This window comes from Atractosteus spatula, unplaced genomic scaffold (genome assembly GCF_055471065.1).
Source record: "Atractosteus spatula isolate fAtrSpa1 unplaced genomic scaffold, fAtrSpa1.hap1 Scaffold_21, whole genome shotgun sequence".
In the NCBI taxonomy this organism is placed as follows: domain Eukaryota; kingdom Metazoa; phylum Chordata; class Actinopteri; order Semionotiformes; family Lepisosteidae; genus Atractosteus; species Atractosteus spatula.
The window spans coordinates 201,216-218,923 of NW_028296775.1; the positions used below are offsets into that span (position 1 = coordinate 201,216).

The following is a 17,708-nucleotide window of genomic DNA, read 5'->3' on the forward strand; positions in this document are numbered from 1 at the left end:
GCCTGCCCGCCAGTCCCGGGCGGGGGCCCTGCTCTTTGATCTCCTGTCAACGGCCCGACAACGACCGCAGCCGCGGGGGGCGCCAGCCGGCCGGCCTCCTTAGCTTAGGCCCCTCCCACCAGCAGCAGCCGTGCCGAGTGAGCTGCAAGCGAAAGCGGACCGTCGGCACCTGCGGGCAGAGGCAAGGGGCAGCGCTCTCTCGGGAGGGACGGGGACACACACACACCTGCCTGCCTGCCGAAAAAAAGAAAGAAAAGGTGTATATACTAAGTTTTTTGGAGGGAAAACGGCCGGCTGTCGAAAGGGGCCCGCCTGCAAGGACGGGGACACACACACACACACACACACACACACACACACACACACACACACACACACAGCCACGCCTGCCTCCCTGGAAAAAGGAGGAAAAAACTAAGTTTTTTGGAGGGAAAACGCACGGGAGCCGAAAAGGGGGCCGGCCTGCTTGCCGAGAGAGTCGAGGCGCGGGAAAGTGCACGGAGGGAGCACGGGAACGGGGAGGGGGAGAGAGAGAGACACAGAGACACACAGATGGACGAGAGACGAGACCGGAGAGGAAGGAGCTCCGGTCCACCTCGCTTGCTTGCTAGCTACGTCTGTCTTTTCACCGCTGAGAGAAGGTAGTGCACCGTTCCCGGAGGCGCTGCAATACCGGGCCGATGCGTGGAGAGGACGGAGCAAGCTCCTGATCCAGCTCCCTGTTCCAAAAATCCGTTTAATATGTGGTCCCCCGATGGGGGACGTATCAGATATTAAACTGATAAGAACAGATACTACACTTGATCTTAGCCAAAAGGCCGAGAAGCGATGCCCGACGCCGGCCTTGGGCGGGCGCGCGGGCGTCCGGCTGGCGCGCAGCGGCGCAGGCCGACGCCTCTGGAGCCCGGTCCGCACGCGGCTGCCGGCCGCCCGGACTCCGCTCTCCCCCTCTCTTGCCTGCCTGCTTGCTCGCCTGCCTGCCCGCCAGTCCCGGGCGGGGGCCCTGCTCTTTGATCTCCTGTCAACGGCCCGACAACGACCGCAGCCGCGGGGGGCGCCAGCCGGCCGGCCTCCTTAGCTTAGGCCCCTCCCACCAGCAGCAGCCGTGCCGAGTGAGCTGCAAGCGAAAGCGGACCGTCGGCACCTGCGGGCAGAGGCAAGGGGCAGCGCTCTCTCGGGAGGGACGGGGACACACACACACCTGCCTGCCTGCCGAAAAAAAGAAAGAAAAGGTGTATATACTAAGTTTTTTGGAGGGAAAACGGCCGGCTGTCGAAAGGGGCCCGCCTGCAAGGACGGGGACACACACACACACACACACACACACACACACACACACACACACACACACACAAGCCACGCCTGCCTCCCTGGAAAAAGGAGGAAAAAACTAAGTTTTTTGGAGGGAAAACGCACGGGAGCCGAAAAGGGGGCCGGCCTGCTTGCCGAGAGAGTCGAGGCGCGGGAAAGTGCACGGAGGGAGCACGGGAACGGGGAGGGGGAGAGAGAGAGACACAGAGACACACAGATGGACGAGAGACGAGACCGGAGAGGAAGGAGCTCCGGTCCACCTCGCTTGCTTGCTAGCTACGTCTGTCTTTTCACCGCTGAGAGAAGGTAGTGCACCGTTCCCGGAGGCGCTGCAATACCGGGCCGATGCGTGGAGAGGACGGAGCAAGCTCCTGATCCAGCTCCCTGTTCCAAAAATCCGTTTAATATGTGGTCCCCCGATGGGGGACGTATCAGATATTAAACTGATAAGAACAGATACTACACTTGATCTTAGCCAAAAGGCCGAGAAGCGATGCCCGACGCCGGCCTTGGGCGGGCGCGCGGGCGTCCGGCTGGCGCGCAGCGGCGCAGGCCGACGCCTCTGGAGCCCGGTCCGCACGCGGCTGCCGGCCGCCCGGACTCCGCTCTCCCCCTCTCTTGCCTGCCTGCTTGCTCGCCTGCCTGCCCGCCAGTCCCGGGCGGGGGCCCTGCTCTTTGATCTCCTGTCAACGGCCCGACAACGACCGCAGCCGCGGGGGGCGCCAGCCGGCCGGCCTCCTTAGCTTAGGCCCCTCCCACCAGCAGCAGCCGTGCCGAGTGAGCTGCAAGCGAAAGCGGACCGTCGGCACCTGCGGGCAGAGGCAAGGGGCAGCGCTCTCTCGGGAGGGACGGGGACACACACACACCTGCCTGCCTGCCGAAAAAAAGAAAGAAAAGGTGTATATACTAAGTTTTTTGGAGGGAAAACGGCCGGCTGTCGAAAGGGGCCCGCCTGCAAGGACGGGGACACACACACACACACACACACACACACACACACACACACACACACACACACAAGCCACGCCTGCCTCCCTGGAAAAAGGAGGAAAAAACTAAGTTTTTTGGAGGGAAAACGCACGGGAGCCGAAAAGGGGGCCGGCCTGCTTGCCGAGAGAGTCGAGGCGCGGGAAAGTGCACGGAGGGAGCACGGGAACGGGGAGGGGGAGAGAGAGAGACACAGAGACACACAGATGGACGAGAGACGAGACCGGAGAGGAAGGAGCTCCGGTCCACCTCGCTTGCTTGCTAGCTACGTCTGTCTTTTCACCGCTGAGAGAAGGTAGTGCACCGTTCCCGGAGGCGCTGCAATACCGGGCCGATGCGTGGAGAGGACGGAGCAAGCTCCTGATCCAGCTCCCTGTTCCAAAAATTTTAATATGTGGTCCCCCGATGGGGGACGTATCAGATATTAAACTGATAAGAACAGATTTTTTTTTTTTTTTTTACATTTATTATGACAATACAAGACAAAATCACAGAACATAAATCACAATCCACAAACGGCAAAACTTATTCCATTAATCCAGCAGCGGTTTCCATTTTTCTTTTGCTGCGTGAAAACCCCACCTACGCACTTCTACTGACAACATCTTCTGCAGCTCAAAACGAACCCTCCCACATATTGCCCCAGCCCCTTCCACATGGCCATGTTTGACCAGATTGTTTCTCGATCCCCATAACACAAATTTTACCATACTGATTAAAAACCAGGTTACAAGGTCATGTCTCGCAGTTCTTGAAGACCTGCCCCACCGTCTCAAGATTTTATCCCCAGATAGAACAAACCCCGGTTCCAGTTTATTAAAAAGATCCGACATCTGCCCCCACACTGCTTTTGCAATTCTGCAACCCCAGAACACATGAGTGATTGACTCCACCTCTGCACATTGCGGTCTTGGACAAGTCGCTGAACGCGCCAGCTTATGTCTGTGCATTACCTCCCTTACAGGCAGACGTCCCCAAACACACATCCAATTTAAGTCTTTGAGCCTGTTATCCAGGCTCTTAGGTTGCACCCTTTTCCAGACATCAGTCGGAACCACCACATTTGTTCCCTTTTCATTGCTCTTAGCTGTCTTATATAAGAGCCTATGAGAGACAATCACTGACCTGTCCGCATCTTTTGCGTACTTCCTTAACCATGCTGCCGCATGTTCGTAGAACCACGGTAAAATTTCAGCCTTGGGAACGTCGTTCCTCCACACTTCTGAAGGCTTGACGACCCAGGCGAACCAAAGCCGGACAAAGAACTGATGTTTATATGAGATCTTGTCATCTACCGCTTTACAAAGGTCAGCCACAAATATGGCATCTAGTTTAATGGGTAAATCTGGGACTTCTCTACCTCCCTCCCTGATGTCCCTGTACATATCTAGACGCTTCACATACTCATAACCACCCCCCCATACAAAATCAAACACCATCTTAGTTAAGGAGCGTCTAAAACAAGCAGGCATAGGAAAGACCTTTGCAATGTGCACAAGACTTGGTAAAATGTCACCTTTCAGTACCACAACCTTCCCTGAATAGGACAGTGATCTTTTCTTCCATAGGCCAAGTTTGCTATTCACCTGGGATAAACGAGTCTCCCAATTCCTTCTTCCAGTCCCTTCCCTGTCAAACTGCACTCCCAATATTTTCAAAGAATCCATTTCCAGAGACAGACCTCCTACCACCTCATCCCTATTACTCCAAGGGCCGAAATACTGCACACTGCTCTTATTTCTGTTCAATCTTGCACCTGTGCATTGGTTGAAGACTTCTATCAGCTCCAGTGCGACTAAAAGACTTCTATCTGAGCTCAAAGTTAGGACAACATCATCCGCGTAGGCCAACACTTTAGTTTGGAGGCCTCCGCTTCCCGGGATCACTATGCCCTCAACCCTTCTATCTCGTCTTATCAACTCCAATAGTGGCTCTATGTAGACTACATATAAAATTGGAGACAAAGGACAGCCTTGTCTGACGCCCTTGCTTACATCAAAGGGTTCACTCATAAAACCGTTTATGTTGACTCTGGTGGAAGCACCTCCATACAGGGCCTTCAGCCAAGAGATGAAACTACCGCTGACTCCATAACGATCTAACACATCCCATAAGCATTGATGATCCACCCTATCAAATGCCTTCTCTTGGTCAAGACTGGCTATCAACAGACACTGATGTCTGTCTTCTGCCCAAGCAATGGTATCTCTGAGCAGGCCAAGGTTCCAGTGTAGGGACCTACCCGCCACGCCGCAGGTCTGATCCGGCTGTATTACTGATGGCAGAACTTTCCTTATCCTATCACACAAGATTTTTGCCAAGATTTTATATTCGACACACAATAATTGGATAGGCCTCCAATTTTCTAGCCTCTTAGGATCACCTTTCTTAAATAATAGAGACAGAACTCCCTGTGCCATTGTGTCTCCCAAAGCTCCACCATCTAGAATTGCTTGAAAAACTTCGAGCAGTGATGACCCTATCAAATCCCAGAAAGTCAGGTAAAATTCTACCGGGATGCCGTCAACCCCCGGAACTTTCCCAGTTTTCATTCTCCGAGTCGCCCCCTCAACTTCGGCTAGCTCAATGCGTGTCACTAGAGCCCTGTTTTCCTCAGCACTGACCTTCTTCTCAATGTGCTCCAAACCACCAACCCCCTTTACAGGCTCCCCCTCCCTCTTATTGAAGTAAGTAGTAAAATACTTTACGGCTTCATCCAACATTTCATACGGAGTACTTACCACCTCCCCCTCTGCAGTAAACAAACTCCCGAATGCTCTTTTAACCCGCTTGGCTTTGACTGATTTAAAGAGCAAACCTGAGACCTCTTCTTGTCCATCCAGAAAGCCGATGCCAGCTCTGATTAAAAGCTCTCTGGGTTGTCTAAGGTAAAGTTCTCTAAGTCGCGCCTTCAGCTCCTGGGCCTTCGAGAAATTAAAATCTGCACCTTTGTTTGTCTCCTCATACATGTTTTCCAGCTCTTTTTGAAGCCTTCTCACTTCAAAGTTCTTTCTTTGGTTTCGGCGCTTACAATACCGGATTGAGATTTCCTTCACCTGCCACTTAACATACTCCCACCATTGAATTAGTGACGGCCAGTCTTGTTTCTGTCCTAACCAAAAGGACCATTTGGCTCTAATTAGCTCTTTGTAGCCGTCCTCACTCAGCACGGCTGTGTTTAATTTCCAGTAACCTGGACCAAACTTGACCCCCACCCCTTCCACCTCTACCACCAGCAATTCGTGATCGGAAAAATAAAAAGGTACGACCGAGGCTTTAGCAATCACCAACCCTCGAGACAGGAACACGTAATCCAATCTTTTGGCGGCCCCTGCTGCGTTCCTCCAAGTAACTGGGGGAATCAACCCTACTGCTGCAGGCCCTTTGAGACTAAAACTATCAAAAAGGTCAAAATCCCTCAACAGTTTGTTAATTTCTCGGGATCCTGCTGTTCTTTTATTTAGATCTTCATTAAAATCACCGGCAATCACTAATTTTCTATTAGTTACACACCAGGGGACTAAGTCTGAAAAGAAGCCCCCCCTTGATGTCCTATCCGCCGGTGCATAGACGACTATGAATCTCATTTTTATGTTTAGGTATACCCCATCCACCACAAGAATTCTCCCTGGCCGCACAAAATAAGTTTCTGTAACCTCAATGTGGTTGTTCCCAAATAATATACCAACCCCAGAAGAATGTACTCCCCCCACACACCAAAAGGACTTCCCCGAATCCCAATCTTTAGAAAACCGCTTCACATCTGTATCACCACCCAAATGCACTTCCTGTAAAAAACATATATCAAACTTATTTTCACGCAAAATTTTAAACACAGCAATCCTTTTAGACCTATTTTTCAATCCTCTAACATTTACAGTTAAAATTTTGAAGGTCATCTCGACCTCCCACCATCTCTCCCCCCAGGATCCACATCTGGTTCTGCAGAGCTGTCCGTCTCCGAAGAACTTGTGTCACTTGTCCTATAAGGGGTTGAGCCCTCCTCCTCTGAAGTGGACTGCACCACGCTCGGAGCCACCGAAACGCAGCGCAGGTAAGGCGACTCCGGTACTCTTTCTTTTAACAGGTGCCCCTTCTGACCCCAATGCGACACTGCAGCCTCCTCCCGCTCAGGGGAGGATTCCATCGCCATGCCTTCTTCTACATCCTCCTCTGCGTGAGCGTCCTCCTTGGCCTTCTTCTCCTCCCCCGCAGGCAGCTCTTCTTCGGAATCCTCCCTTGGCCTTTTCTGGACTGCCACATTCCCCTCCAGGTCGAAGTCACCCAGGTCCATCGCCAGGCCATCTTGCGGCAGGTGCTCGAACAGGTCCACGGCTCTAGCCACCTGACCAGCAGGTAAGCTACCGCTGCTGTCCAAACCGGTGTCTGATGCTTCACTCACATCCACTTCTGCTCTCTCCTCACCCTCGATCTCTTTGCCGTCACCTGTTTCGACGTTTTCATTCCTGTTCCCCTCTGTCCTCTCAGTTCCTTTGCCTTCCTCTCTTCTTTCGTCTTCCTCATCTCCTTCTTGCTCCGAGTCAGATTCCACCGGTGCGGCATCTGGGAAGCCTCTCTCTTGTTCCCTGGCCATCTCCGGGTCTCTCCATACGCATTCTCTATACAGATGGTTTGTATCCCCACACAGAGAGCAAGTTTTCTGGAAACATCTCCCTTTAGTGTGGTCCCGTGCTCCACACCTCGAACAGGAGGTGGCAGTGCAGTCTTTGTCCATGTGGCCGAAGGAACAACACTTCCTGCAGTAGGACGGCTGGTTCTGATAATAAATGTAACCTTTGCTTTGACCCAGGAAGAAAGCCGACGGGGGGTGCGAGAACCCGTCCGCGCGCCCAACATTCCGCCTGAGCCGCACCTGGTATCTGCGCCTCCCGTTCCAGACCCGGAATCTGTCACCAATTATCTGGGGGCCTGCCAGGACATCCACATGCATCCACAGGTAAGCAGTGATAATGTCATCCTCAATGAAGGGGTCATGCATAGTTACGATTATAAATCGCACATCATCCTGAGCCAGACCCAAAATCTCAAAGTCCCGTAACAGTTCATCATTCACCATTTCCTCACACTTCCCAGAGACTCTCTTATAGATCTGGTCATTATTAAAGGTCACATCAAAAAAGCCAAAAGGCCTGTTTCCTTGCAAACACTTCACTTCAATAGGTATCGCTTTCAGAATTCCAAACAAAATCTTGCATTCAAACTCATATCTACCCATCATTTCTTTCTCTCTCACCCATTTAAAACGCAAGGTCCATTTCAGCCGAGGAGCCTGGCTGGCCCACCCGGGGGGGGCCTGGCCCTCGGCCATTGCGGGAAAACAGCCTTCCGACACTCTTCTCAAAGGTCTTCAAAAGTATCCTCCTTGCAAGAAAAAGCAACTCTCCGGAAAACAGGAACCAGCAACACGAAAATTCCCTCTGGATCCAAAAGTCTGCAGGCACTGGTAGCGGTCCAACGATCTCTCCCCTGGTCTTGGCCAAAAGGCCGAGAAGCGATGCCCGACGCCGGCCTTGGGCGGGCGCGCGGGCGTCCGGCTGGCGCGCAGCGGCGCAGGCCGACGCCTCTGGAGCCCGGTCCGCACGCGGCTGCCGGCCGCCCGGACTCCGCTCTCCCCCTCTCTTGCCTGCCTGCTTGCTCGCCTGCCTGCCCGCCAGTCCCGGGCGGGGGCCCTGCTCTTTGATCTCCTGTCAACGGCCCGACAACGACCGCAGCCGCGGGGGGCGCCAGCCGGCCGGCCTCCTTAGCTTAGGCCCCTCCCACCAGCAGCAGCCGTGCCGAGTGAGCTGCAAGCGAAAGCGGACCGTCGGCACCTGCGGGCAGAGGCAAGGGGCAGCGCTCTCTCGGGAGGGACGGGGACACACACACACCTGCCTGCCTGCCGAAAAAAAGAAAGAAAAGGTGTATATACTAAGTTTTTTGGAGGGAAAACGGCCGGCTGTCGAAAGGGGCCCGCCTGCAAGGACGGGGACACACACACACACACACACACACACACACACACACACACACACACAAGCCACGCCTGCCTCCCTGGAAAAAGGAGGAAAAAACTAAGTTTTTTGGAGGGAAAACGCACGGGAGCCGAAAAGGGGGCCGGCCTGCTTGCCGAGAGAGTCGAGGCGCGGGAAAGTGCACGGAGGGAGCACGGGAACGGGGAGGGGGAGAGAGAGAGACACAGAGACACACAGATGGACGAGAGACGAGACCGGAGAGGAAGGAGCTCCGGTCCACCTCGCTTGCTTGCTAGCTACGTCTGTCTTTTCACCGCTGAGAGAAGGTAGTGCACCGTTCCCGGAGGCGCTGCAATACCGGGCCGATGCGTGGAGAGGACGGAGCAAGCTCCTGATCCAGCTCCCTGTTCCAAAAATCCGTTTAATATGTGGTCCCCCGATGGGGGACGTATCAGATATTAAACTGATAAGAACAGATACTACACTTGATCTTAGCCAAAAGGCCGAGAAGCGATGCCCGACGCCGGCCTTGGGCGGGCGCGCGGGCGTCCGGCTGGCGCGCAGCGGCGCAGGCCGACGCCTCTGGAGCCCGGTCCGCACGCGGCTGCCGGCCGCCCGGACTCCGCTCTCCCCCTCTCTTGCCTGCCTGCTTGCTCGCCTGCCTGCCCGCCAGTCCCGGGCGGGGGCCCTGCTCTTTGATCTCCTGTCAACGGCCCGACAACGACCGCAGCCGCGGGGGGCGCCAGCCGGCCGGCCTCCTTAGCTTAGGCCCCTCCCACCAGCAGCAGCCGTGCCGAGTGAGCTGCAAGCGAAAGCGGACCGTCGGCACCTGCGGGCAGAGGCAAGGGGCAGCGCTCTCTCGGGAGGGACGGGGACACACACACACCTGCCTGCCTGCCGAAAAAAAGAAAGAAAAGGTGTATATACTAAGTTTTTTGGAGGGAAAACGGCCGGCTGTCGAAAGGGGCCCGCCTGCAAGGACGGGGACACACACACACACACACACACACACACACACACACACACACACACACAAGCCACGCCTGCCTCCCTGGAAAAAGGAGGAAAAAACTAAGTTTTTTGGAGGGAAAACGCACGGGAGCCGAAAAGGGGGCCGGCCTGCTTGCCGAGAGAGTCGAGGCGCGGGAAAGTGCACGGAGGGAGCACGGGAACGGGGAGGGGGAGAGAGAGAGACACAGAGACACACAGATGGACGAGAGACGAGACCGGAGAGGAAGGAGCTCCGGTCCACCTCGCTTGCTTGCTAGCTACGTCTGTCTTTTCACCGCTGAGAGAAGGTAGTGCACCGTTCCCGGAGGCGCTGCAATACCGGGCCGATGCGTGGAGAGGACGGAGCAAGCTCCTGATCCAGCTCCCTGTTCCAAAAATCCGTTTAATATGTGGTCCCCCGATGGGGGACGTATCAGATATTAAACTGATAAGAACAGATACTACACTTGATCTTAGCCAAAAGGCCGAGAAGCGATGCCCGACGCCGGCCTTGGGCGGGCGCGCGGGCGTCCGGCTGGCGCGCAGCGGCGCAGGCCGACGCCTCTGGAGCCCGGTCCGCACGCGGCTGCCGGCCGCCCGGACTCCGCTCTCCCCCTCTCTTGCCTGCCTGCTTGCTCGCCTGCCTGCCCGCCAGTCCCGGGCGGGGGCCCTGCTCTTTGATCTCCTGTCAACGGCCCGACAACGACCGCAGCCGCGGGGGGCGCCAGCCGGCCGGCCTCCTTAGCTTAGGCCCCTCCCACCAGCAGCAGCCGTGCCGAGTGAGCTGCAAGCGAAAGCGGACCGTCGGCACCTGCGGGCAGAGGCAAGGGGCAGCGCTCTCTCGGGAGGGACGGGGACACACACACACCTGCCTGCCTGCCGAAAAAAAGAAAGAAAAGGTGTATATACTAAGTTTTTTGGAGGGAAAACGGCCGGCTGTCGAAAGGGGCCCGCCTGCAAGGACGGGGACACACACACACACACACACACACACACACACACACACACACACACACACACAGCCACGCCTGCCTCCCTGGAAAAAGGAGGAAAAAACTAAGTTTTTTGGAGGGAAAACGCACGGGAGCCGAAAAGGGGGCCGGCCTGCTTGCCGAGAGAGTCGAGGCGCGGGAAAGTGCACGGAGGGAGCACGGGAACGGGGAGGGGGAGAGAGAGAGACACAGAGACACACAGATGGACGAGAGACGAGACCGGAGAGGAAGGAGCTCCGGTCCACCTCGCTTGCTTGCTAGCTACGTCTGTCTTTTCACCGCTGAGAGAAGGTAGTGCACCGTTCCCGGAGGCGCTGCAATACCGGGCCGATGCGTGGAGAGGACGGAGCAAGCTCCTGATCCAGCTCCCTGTTCCAAAAATCCGTTTAATATGTGGTCCCCCGATGGGGGACGTATCAGATATTAAACTGATAAGAACAGATACTACACTTGATCTTAGCCAAAAGGCCGAGAAGCGATGCCCGACGCCGGCCTTGGGCGGGCGCGCGGGCGTCCGGCTGGCGCGCAGCGGCGCAGGCCGACGCCTCTGGAGCCCGGTCCGCACGCGGCTGCCGGCCGCCCGGACTCCGCTCTCCCCCTCTCTTGCCTGCCTGCTTGCTCGCCTGCCTGCCCGCCAGTCCCGGGCGGGGGCCCTGCTCTTTGATCTCCTGTCAACGGCCCGACAACGACCGCAGCCGCGGGGGGCGCCAGCCGGCCGGCCTCCTTAGCTTAGGCCCCTCCCACCAGCAGCAGCCGTGCCGAGTGAGCTGCAAGCGAAAGCGGACCGTCGGCACCTGCGGGCAGAGGCAAGGGGCAGCGCTCTCTCGGGAGGGACGGGGACACACACACACCTGCCTGCCTGCCGAAAAAAAGAAAGAAAAGGTGTATATACTAAGTTTTTTGGAGGGAAAACGGCCGGCTGTCGAAAGGGGCCCGCCTGCAAGGACGGGGACACACACACACACACACACACACACACACACACACACACACACACACAAGCCACGCCTGCCTCCCTGGAAAAAGGAGGAAAAAACTAAGTTTTTTGGAGGGAAAACGCACGGGAGCCGAAAAGGGGGCCGGCCTGCTTGCCGAGAGAGTCGAGGCGCGGGAAAGTGCACGGAGGGAGCACGGGAACGGGGAGGGGGAGAGAGAGAGACACAGAGACACACAGATGGACGAGAGACGAGACCGGAGAGGAAGGAGCTCCGGTCCACCTCGCTTGCTTGCTAGCTACGTCTGTCTTTTCACCGCTGAGAGAAGGTAGTGCACCGTTCCCGGAGGCGCTGCAATACCGGGCCGATGCGTGGAGAGGACGGAGCAAGCTCCTGATCCAGCTCCCTGTTCCAAAAATCCGTTTAATATGTGGTCCCCCGATGGGGGACGTATCAGATATTAAACTGATAAGAACAGATACTACACTTGATCTTAGCCAAAAGGCCGAGAAGCGATGCCCGACGCCGGCCTTGGGCGGGCGCGCGGGCGTCCGGCTGGCGCGCAGCGGCGCAGGCCGACGCCTCTGGAGCCCGGTCCGCACGCGGCTGCCGGCCGCCCGGACTCCGCTCTCCCCCTCTCTTGCCTGCCTGCTTGCTCGCCTGCCTGCCCGCCAGTCCCGGGCGGGGGCCCTGCTCTTTGATCTCCTGTCAACGGCCCGACAACGACCGCAGCCGCGGGGGGCGCCAGCCGGCCGGCCTCCTTAGCTTAGGCCCCTCCCACCAGCAGCAGCCGTGCCGAGTGAGCTGCAAGCGAAAGCGGACCGTCGGCACCTGCGGGCAGAGGCAAGGGGCAGCGCTCTCTCGGGAGGGACGGGGACACACACACACCTGCCTGCCTGCCGAAAAAAAGAAAGAAAAGGTGTATATACTAAGTTTTTTGGAGGGAAAACGGCCGGCTGTCGAAAGGGGCCCGCCTGCAAGGACGGGGACACACACACACACACACACACACACACACACACACACACACACACACACACAAGCCACGCCTGCCTCCCTGGAAAAAGGAGGAAAAAACTAAGTTTTTTGGAGGGAAAACGCACGGGAGCCGAAAAGGGGGCCGGCCTGCTTGCCGAGAGAGTCGAGGCGCGGGAAAGTGCACGGAGGGAGCACGGGAACGGGGAGGGGGAGAGAGAGAGACACAGAGACACACAGATGGACGAGAGACGAGACCGGAGAGGAAGGAGCTCCGGTCCACCTCGCTTGCTTGCTAGCTACGTCTGTCTTTTCACCGCTGAGAGAAGGTAGTGCACCGTTCCCGGAGGCGCTGCAATACCGGGCCGATGCGTGGAGAGGACGGAGCAAGCTCCTGATCCAGCTCCCTGTTCCAAAAATCCGTTTAATATGTGGTCCCCCGATGGGGGACGTATCAGATATTAAACTGATAAGAACAGATACTACACTTGATCTTAGCCAAAAGGCCGAGAAGCGATGCCCGACGCCGGCCTTGGGCGGGCGCGCGGGCGTCCGGCTGGCGCGCAGCGGCGCAGGCCGACGCCTCTGGAGCCCGGTCCGCACGCGGCTGCCGGCCGCCCGGACTCCGCTCTCCCCCTCTCTTGCCTGCCTGCTTGCTCGCCTGCCTGCCCGCCAGTCCCGGGCGGGGGCCCTGCTCTTTGATCTCCTGTCAACGGCCCGACAACGACCGCAGCCGCGGGGGGCGCCAGCCGGCCGGCCTCCTTAGCTTAGGCCCCTCCCACCAGCAGCAGCCGTGCCGAGTGAGCTGCAAGCGAAAGCGGACCGTCGGCACCTGCGGGCAGAGGCAAGGGGCAGCGCTCTCTCGGGAGGGACGGGGACACACACACACCTGCCTGCCTGCCGAAAAAAAGAAAGAAAAGGTGTATATACTAAGTTTTTTGGAGGGAAAACGGCCGGCTGTCGAAAGGGGCCCGCCTGCAAGGACGGGGACACACACACACACACACACACACACACACACACACACACACACACACACACAAGCCACGCCTGCCTCCCTGGAAAAAGGAGGAAAAAACTAAGTTTTTTGGAGGGAAAACGCACGGGAGCCGAAAAGGGGGCCGGCCTGCTTGCCGAGAGAGTCGAGGCGCGGGAAAGTGCACGGAGGGAGCACGGGAACGGGGAGGGGGAGAGAGAGAGACACAGAGACACACAGATGGACGAGAGACGAGACCGGAGAGGAAGGAGCTCCGGTCCACCTCGCTTGCTTGCTAGCTACGTCTGTCTTTTCACCGCTGAGAGAAGGTAGTGCACCGTTCCCGGAGGCGCTGCAATACCGGGCCGATGCGTGGAGAGGACGGAGCAAGCTCCTGATCCAGCTCCCTGTTCCAAAAATCCGTTTAATATGTGGTCCCCCGATGGGGGACGTATCAGATATTAAACTGATAAGAACAGATACTACACTTGATCTTAGCCAAAAGGCCGAGAAGCGATGCCCGACGCCGGCCTTGGGCGGGCGCGCGGGCGTCCGGCTGGCGCGCAGCGGCGCAGGCCGACGCCTCTGGAGCCCGGTCCGCACGCGGCTGCCGGCCGCCCGGACTCCGCTCTCCCCCTCTCTTGCCTGCCTGCTTGCTCGCCTGCCTGCCCGCCAGTCCCGGGCGGGGGCCCTGCTCTTTGATCTCCTGTCAACGGCCCGACAACGACCGCAGCCGCGGGGGGCGCCAGCCGGCCGGCCTCCTTAGCTTAGGCCCCTCCCACCAGCAGCAGCCGTGCCGAGTGAGCTGCAAGCGAAAGCGGACCGTCGGCACCTGCGGGCAGAGGCAAGGGGCAGCGCTCTCTCGGGAGGGACGGGGACACACACACACCTGCCTGCCTGCCGAAAAAAAGAAAGAAAAGGTGTATATACTAAGTTTTTTGGAGGGAAAACGGCCGGCTGTCGAAAGGGGCCCGCCTGCAAGGACGGGGACACACACACACACACACACACACACACACACACACACACACACACACACAAGCCACGCCTGCCTCCCTGGAAAAAGGAGGAAAAAACTAAGTTTTTTGGAGGGAAAACGCACGGGAGCCGAAAAGGGGGCCGGCCTGCTTGCCGAGAGAGTCGAGGCGCGGGAAAGTGCACGGAGGGAGCACGGGAACGGGGAGGGGGAGAGAGAGAGACACAGAGACACACAGATGGACGAGAGACGAGACCGGAGAGGAAGGAGCTCCGGTCCACCTCGCTTGCTTGCTAGCTACGTCTGTCTTTTCACCGCTGAGAGAAGGTAGTGCACCGTTCCCGGAGGCGCTGCAATACCGGGCCGATGCGTGGAGAGGACGGAGCAAGCTCCTGATCCAGCTCCCTGTTCCAAAAATCCGTTTAATATGTGGTCCCCCGATGGGGGACGTATCAGATATTAAACTGATAAGAACAGATACTACACTTGATCTTAGCCAAAAGGCCGAGAAGCGATGCCCGACGCCGGCCTTGGGCGGGCGCGCGGGCGTCCGGCTGGCGCGCAGCGGCGCAGGCCGACGCCTCTGGAGCCCGGTCCGCACGCGGCTGCCGGCCGCCCGGACTCCGCTCTCCCCCTCTCTTGCCTGCCTGCTTGCTCGCCTGCCTGCCCGCCAGTCCCGGGCGGGGGCCCTGCTCTTTGATCTCCTGTCAACGGCCCGACAACGACCGCAGCCGCGGGGGGCGCCAGCCGGCCGGCCTCCTTAGCTTAGGCCCCTCCCACCAGCAGCAGCCGTGCCGAGTGAGCTGCAAGCGAAAGCGGACCGTCGGCACCTGCGGGCAGAGGCAAGGGGCAGCGCTCTCTCGGGAGGGACGGGGACACACACACACCTGCCTGCCTGCCGAAAAAAAGAAAGAAAAGGTGTATATACTAAGTTTTTTGGAGGGAAAACGGCCGGCTGTCGAAAGGGGCCCGCCTGCAAGGACGGGGACACACACACACACACACACACACACACACACACACACACACACACACACACAAGCCACGCCTGCCTCCCTGGAAAAAGGAGGAAAAAACTAAGTTTTTTGGAGGGAAAACGCACGGGAGCCGAAAAGGGGGCCGGCCTGCTTGCCGAGAGAGTCGAGGCGCGGGAAAGTGCACGGAGGGAGCACGGGAACGGGGAGGGGGAGAGAGAGAGACACAGAGACACACAGATGGACGAGAGACGAGACCGGAGAGGAAGGAGCTCCGGTCCACCTCGCTTGCTTGCTAGCTACGTCTGTCTTTTCACCGCTGAGAGAAGGTAGTGCACCGTTCCCGGAGGCGCTGCAATACCGGGCCGATGCGTGGAGAGGACGGAGCAAGCTCCTGATCCAGCTCCCTGTTCCAAAAATCCGTTTAATATGTGGTCCCCCGATGGGGGACGTATCAGATATTAAACTGATAAGAACAGATACTACACTTGATCTTAGCCAAAAGGCCGAGAAGCGATGCCCGACGCCGGCCTTGGGCGGGCGCGCGGGCGTCCGGCTGGCGCGCAGCGGCGCAGGCCGACGCCTCTGGAGCCCGGTCCGCACGCGGCTGCCGGCCGCCCGGACTCCGCTCTCCCCCTCTCTTGCCTGCCTGCTTGCTCGCCTGCCTGCCCGCCAGTCCCGGGCGGGGGCCCTGCTCTTTGATCTCCTGTCAACGGCCCGACAACGACCGCAGCCGCGGGGGGCGCCAGCCGGCCGGCCTCCTTAGCTTAGGCCCCTCCCACCAGCAGCAGCCGTGCCGAGTGAGCTGCAAGCGAAAGCGGACCGTCGGCACCTGCGGGCAGAGGCAAGGGGCAGCGCTCTCTCGGGAGGGACGGGGACACACACACACCTGCCTGCCTGCCGAAAAAAAGAAAGAAAAGGTGTATATACTAAGTTTTTTGGAGGGAAAACGGCCGGCTGTCGAAAGGGGCCCGCCTGCAAGGACGGGGACACACACACACACACACACACACACACACACACACACACACACACACACAAGCCACGCCTGCCTCCCTGGAAAAAGGAGGAAAAAACTAAGTTTTTTGGAGGGAAAACGCACGGGAGCCGAAAAGGGGGCCGGCCTGCTTGCCGAGAGAGTCGAGGCGCGGGAAAGTGCACGGAGGGAGCACGGGAACGGGGAGGGGGAGAGAGAGAGACACAGAGACACACAGATGGACGAGAGACGAGACCGGAGAGGAAGGAGCTCCGGTCCACCTCGCTTGCTTGCTAGCTACGTCTGTCTTTTCACCGCTGAGAGAAGGTAGTGCACCGTTCCCGGAGGCGCTGCAATACCGGGCCGATGCGTGGAGAGGACGGAGCAAGCTCCTGATCCAGCTCCCTGTTCCAAAAATCCGTTTAATATGTGGTCCCCCGATGGGGGACGTATCAGATATTAAACTGATAAGAACAGATACTACACTTGATCTTAGCCAAAAGGCCGAGAAGCGATGCCCGACGCCGGCCTTGGGCGGGCGCGCGGGCGTCCGGCTGGCGCGCAGCGGCGCAGGCCGACGCCTCTGGAGCCCGGTCCGCACGCGGCTGCCGGCCGCCCGGACTCCGCTCTCCCCCTCTCTTGCCTGCCTGCTTGCTCGCCTGCCTGCCCGCCAGTCCCGGGCGGGGGCCCTGCTCTTTGATCTCCTGTCAACGGCCCGACAACGACCGCAGCCGCGGGGGGCGCCAGCCGGCCGGCCTCCTTAGCTTAGGCCCCTCCCACCAGCAGCAGCCGTGCCGAGTGAGCTGCAAGCGAAAGCGGACCGTCGGCACCTGCGGGCAGAGGCAAGGGGCAGCGCTCTCTCGGGAGGGACGGGGACACACACACACCTGCCTGCCTGCCGAAAAAAAGAAAGAAAAGGTGTATATACTAAGTTTTTTGGAGGGAAAACGGCCGGCTGTCGAAAGGGGCCCGCCTGCAAGGACGGGGACACACACACACACACACACACACACACACACACACACACACACACACACACAAGCCACGCCTGCCTCCCTGGAAAAAGGAGGAAAAAACTAAGTTTTTTGGAGGGAAAACGCACGGGAGCCGAAAAGGGGGCCGGCCTGCTTGCCGAGAGAGTCGAGGCGCGGGAAAGTGCACGGAGGGAGCACGGGAACGGGGAGGGGGAGAGAGAGAGACACAGAGACACACAGATGGACGAGAGACGAGACCGGAGAGGAAGGAGCTCCGGTCCACCTCGCTTGCTTGCTAGCTACGTCTGTCTTTTCACCGCTGAGAGAAGGTAGTGCACCGTTCCCGGAGGCGCTGCAATACCGGGCCGATGCGTGGAGAGGACGGAGCAAGCTCCTGATCCAGCTCCCTGTTCCAAAAATCCGTTTAATATGTGGTCCCCCGATGGGGGACGTATCAGATATTAAACTGATAAGAACAGATACTACACTTGATCTTAGCCAAAAGGCCGAGAAGCGATGCCCGACGCCGGCCTTGGGCGGGCGCGCGGGCGTCCGGCTGGCGCGCAGCGGCGCAGGCCGACGCCTCTGGAGCCCGGTCCGCACGCGGCTGCCGGCCGCCCGGACTCCGCTCTCCCCCTCTCTTGCCTGCCTGCTTGCTCGCCTGCCTGCC

At 58.5% G+C, this 17,708-nt stretch overlaps 12 non-coding genes and 1 pseudogene across 12 annotated transcripts; all 13 read right to left on the reverse strand.

The window, feature by feature from the left end:
* Window positions 1-639: 639 nt before the first annotated feature.
* On the reverse strand, window positions 640-830 carry LOC148808545 (U2 spliceosomal RNA). The gene has a single exon (XR_016088016.1). It is a non-coding gene; the product is annotated as a U2 spliceosomal RNA (small nuclear RNA).
* A 785-nt stretch (window positions 831-1,615) lies between these two features.
* On the reverse strand, window positions 1,616-1,806 carry LOC148808546 (U2 spliceosomal RNA). Its single transcript, XR_016088017.1, has one exon. It is a non-coding gene; the product is annotated as a U2 spliceosomal RNA (small nuclear RNA).
* Window positions 1,807-2,591: 785 nt separating this feature from the next.
* LOC148808547 (U2 spliceosomal RNA) lies at window positions 2,592-2,766 on the reverse strand (annotated as a pseudogene).
* Window positions 2,767-8,594: 5,828 nt separating this feature from the next.
* On the reverse strand, window positions 8,595-8,785 carry LOC148808548 (U2 spliceosomal RNA). The gene has a single exon (XR_016088018.1). It is a non-coding gene; the product is annotated as a U2 spliceosomal RNA (small nuclear RNA).
* Window positions 8,786-9,566: 781 nt separating this feature from the next.
* LOC148808549 (U2 spliceosomal RNA) lies at window positions 9,567-9,757 on the reverse strand. Its single transcript, XR_016088019.1, has one exon. It is a non-coding gene; the product is annotated as a U2 spliceosomal RNA (small nuclear RNA).
* Window positions 9,758-10,541: 784 nt separating this feature from the next.
* On the reverse strand, window positions 10,542-10,732 carry LOC148808550 (U2 spliceosomal RNA). Its single transcript, XR_016088020.1, has one exon. It is a non-coding gene; the product is annotated as a U2 spliceosomal RNA (small nuclear RNA).
* A 781-nt stretch (window positions 10,733-11,513) lies between these two features.
* Window positions 11,514-11,704, reverse strand: LOC148808551 (U2 spliceosomal RNA). The gene has a single exon (XR_016088021.1). It is a non-coding gene; the product is annotated as a U2 spliceosomal RNA (small nuclear RNA).
* A 785-nt stretch (window positions 11,705-12,489) lies between these two features.
* LOC148808552 (U2 spliceosomal RNA) lies at window positions 12,490-12,680 on the reverse strand. Its single transcript, XR_016088023.1, has one exon. It is a non-coding gene; the product is annotated as a U2 spliceosomal RNA (small nuclear RNA).
* Window positions 12,681-13,465: 785 nt separating this feature from the next.
* Window positions 13,466-13,656, reverse strand: LOC148808553 (U2 spliceosomal RNA). The gene has a single exon (XR_016088024.1). It is a non-coding gene; the product is annotated as a U2 spliceosomal RNA (small nuclear RNA).
* A 783-nt stretch (window positions 13,657-14,439) lies between these two features.
* LOC148808554 (U2 spliceosomal RNA) lies at window positions 14,440-14,630 on the reverse strand. Its single transcript, XR_016088025.1, has one exon. It is a non-coding gene; the product is annotated as a U2 spliceosomal RNA (small nuclear RNA).
* Window positions 14,631-15,415: 785 nt separating this feature from the next.
* On the reverse strand, window positions 15,416-15,606 carry LOC148808555 (U2 spliceosomal RNA). Its single transcript, XR_016088026.1, has one exon. It is a non-coding gene; the product is annotated as a U2 spliceosomal RNA (small nuclear RNA).
* Window positions 15,607-16,389: 783 nt separating this feature from the next.
* Window positions 16,390-16,580, reverse strand: LOC148808556 (U2 spliceosomal RNA). Its single transcript, XR_016088027.1, has one exon. It is a non-coding gene; the product is annotated as a U2 spliceosomal RNA (small nuclear RNA).
* Window positions 16,581-17,365: 785 nt separating this feature from the next.
* Window positions 17,366-17,556, reverse strand: LOC148808557 (U2 spliceosomal RNA). Its single transcript, XR_016088028.1, has one exon. It is a non-coding gene; the product is annotated as a U2 spliceosomal RNA (small nuclear RNA).
* Window positions 17,557-17,708: the final 152 nt, after the last annotated feature.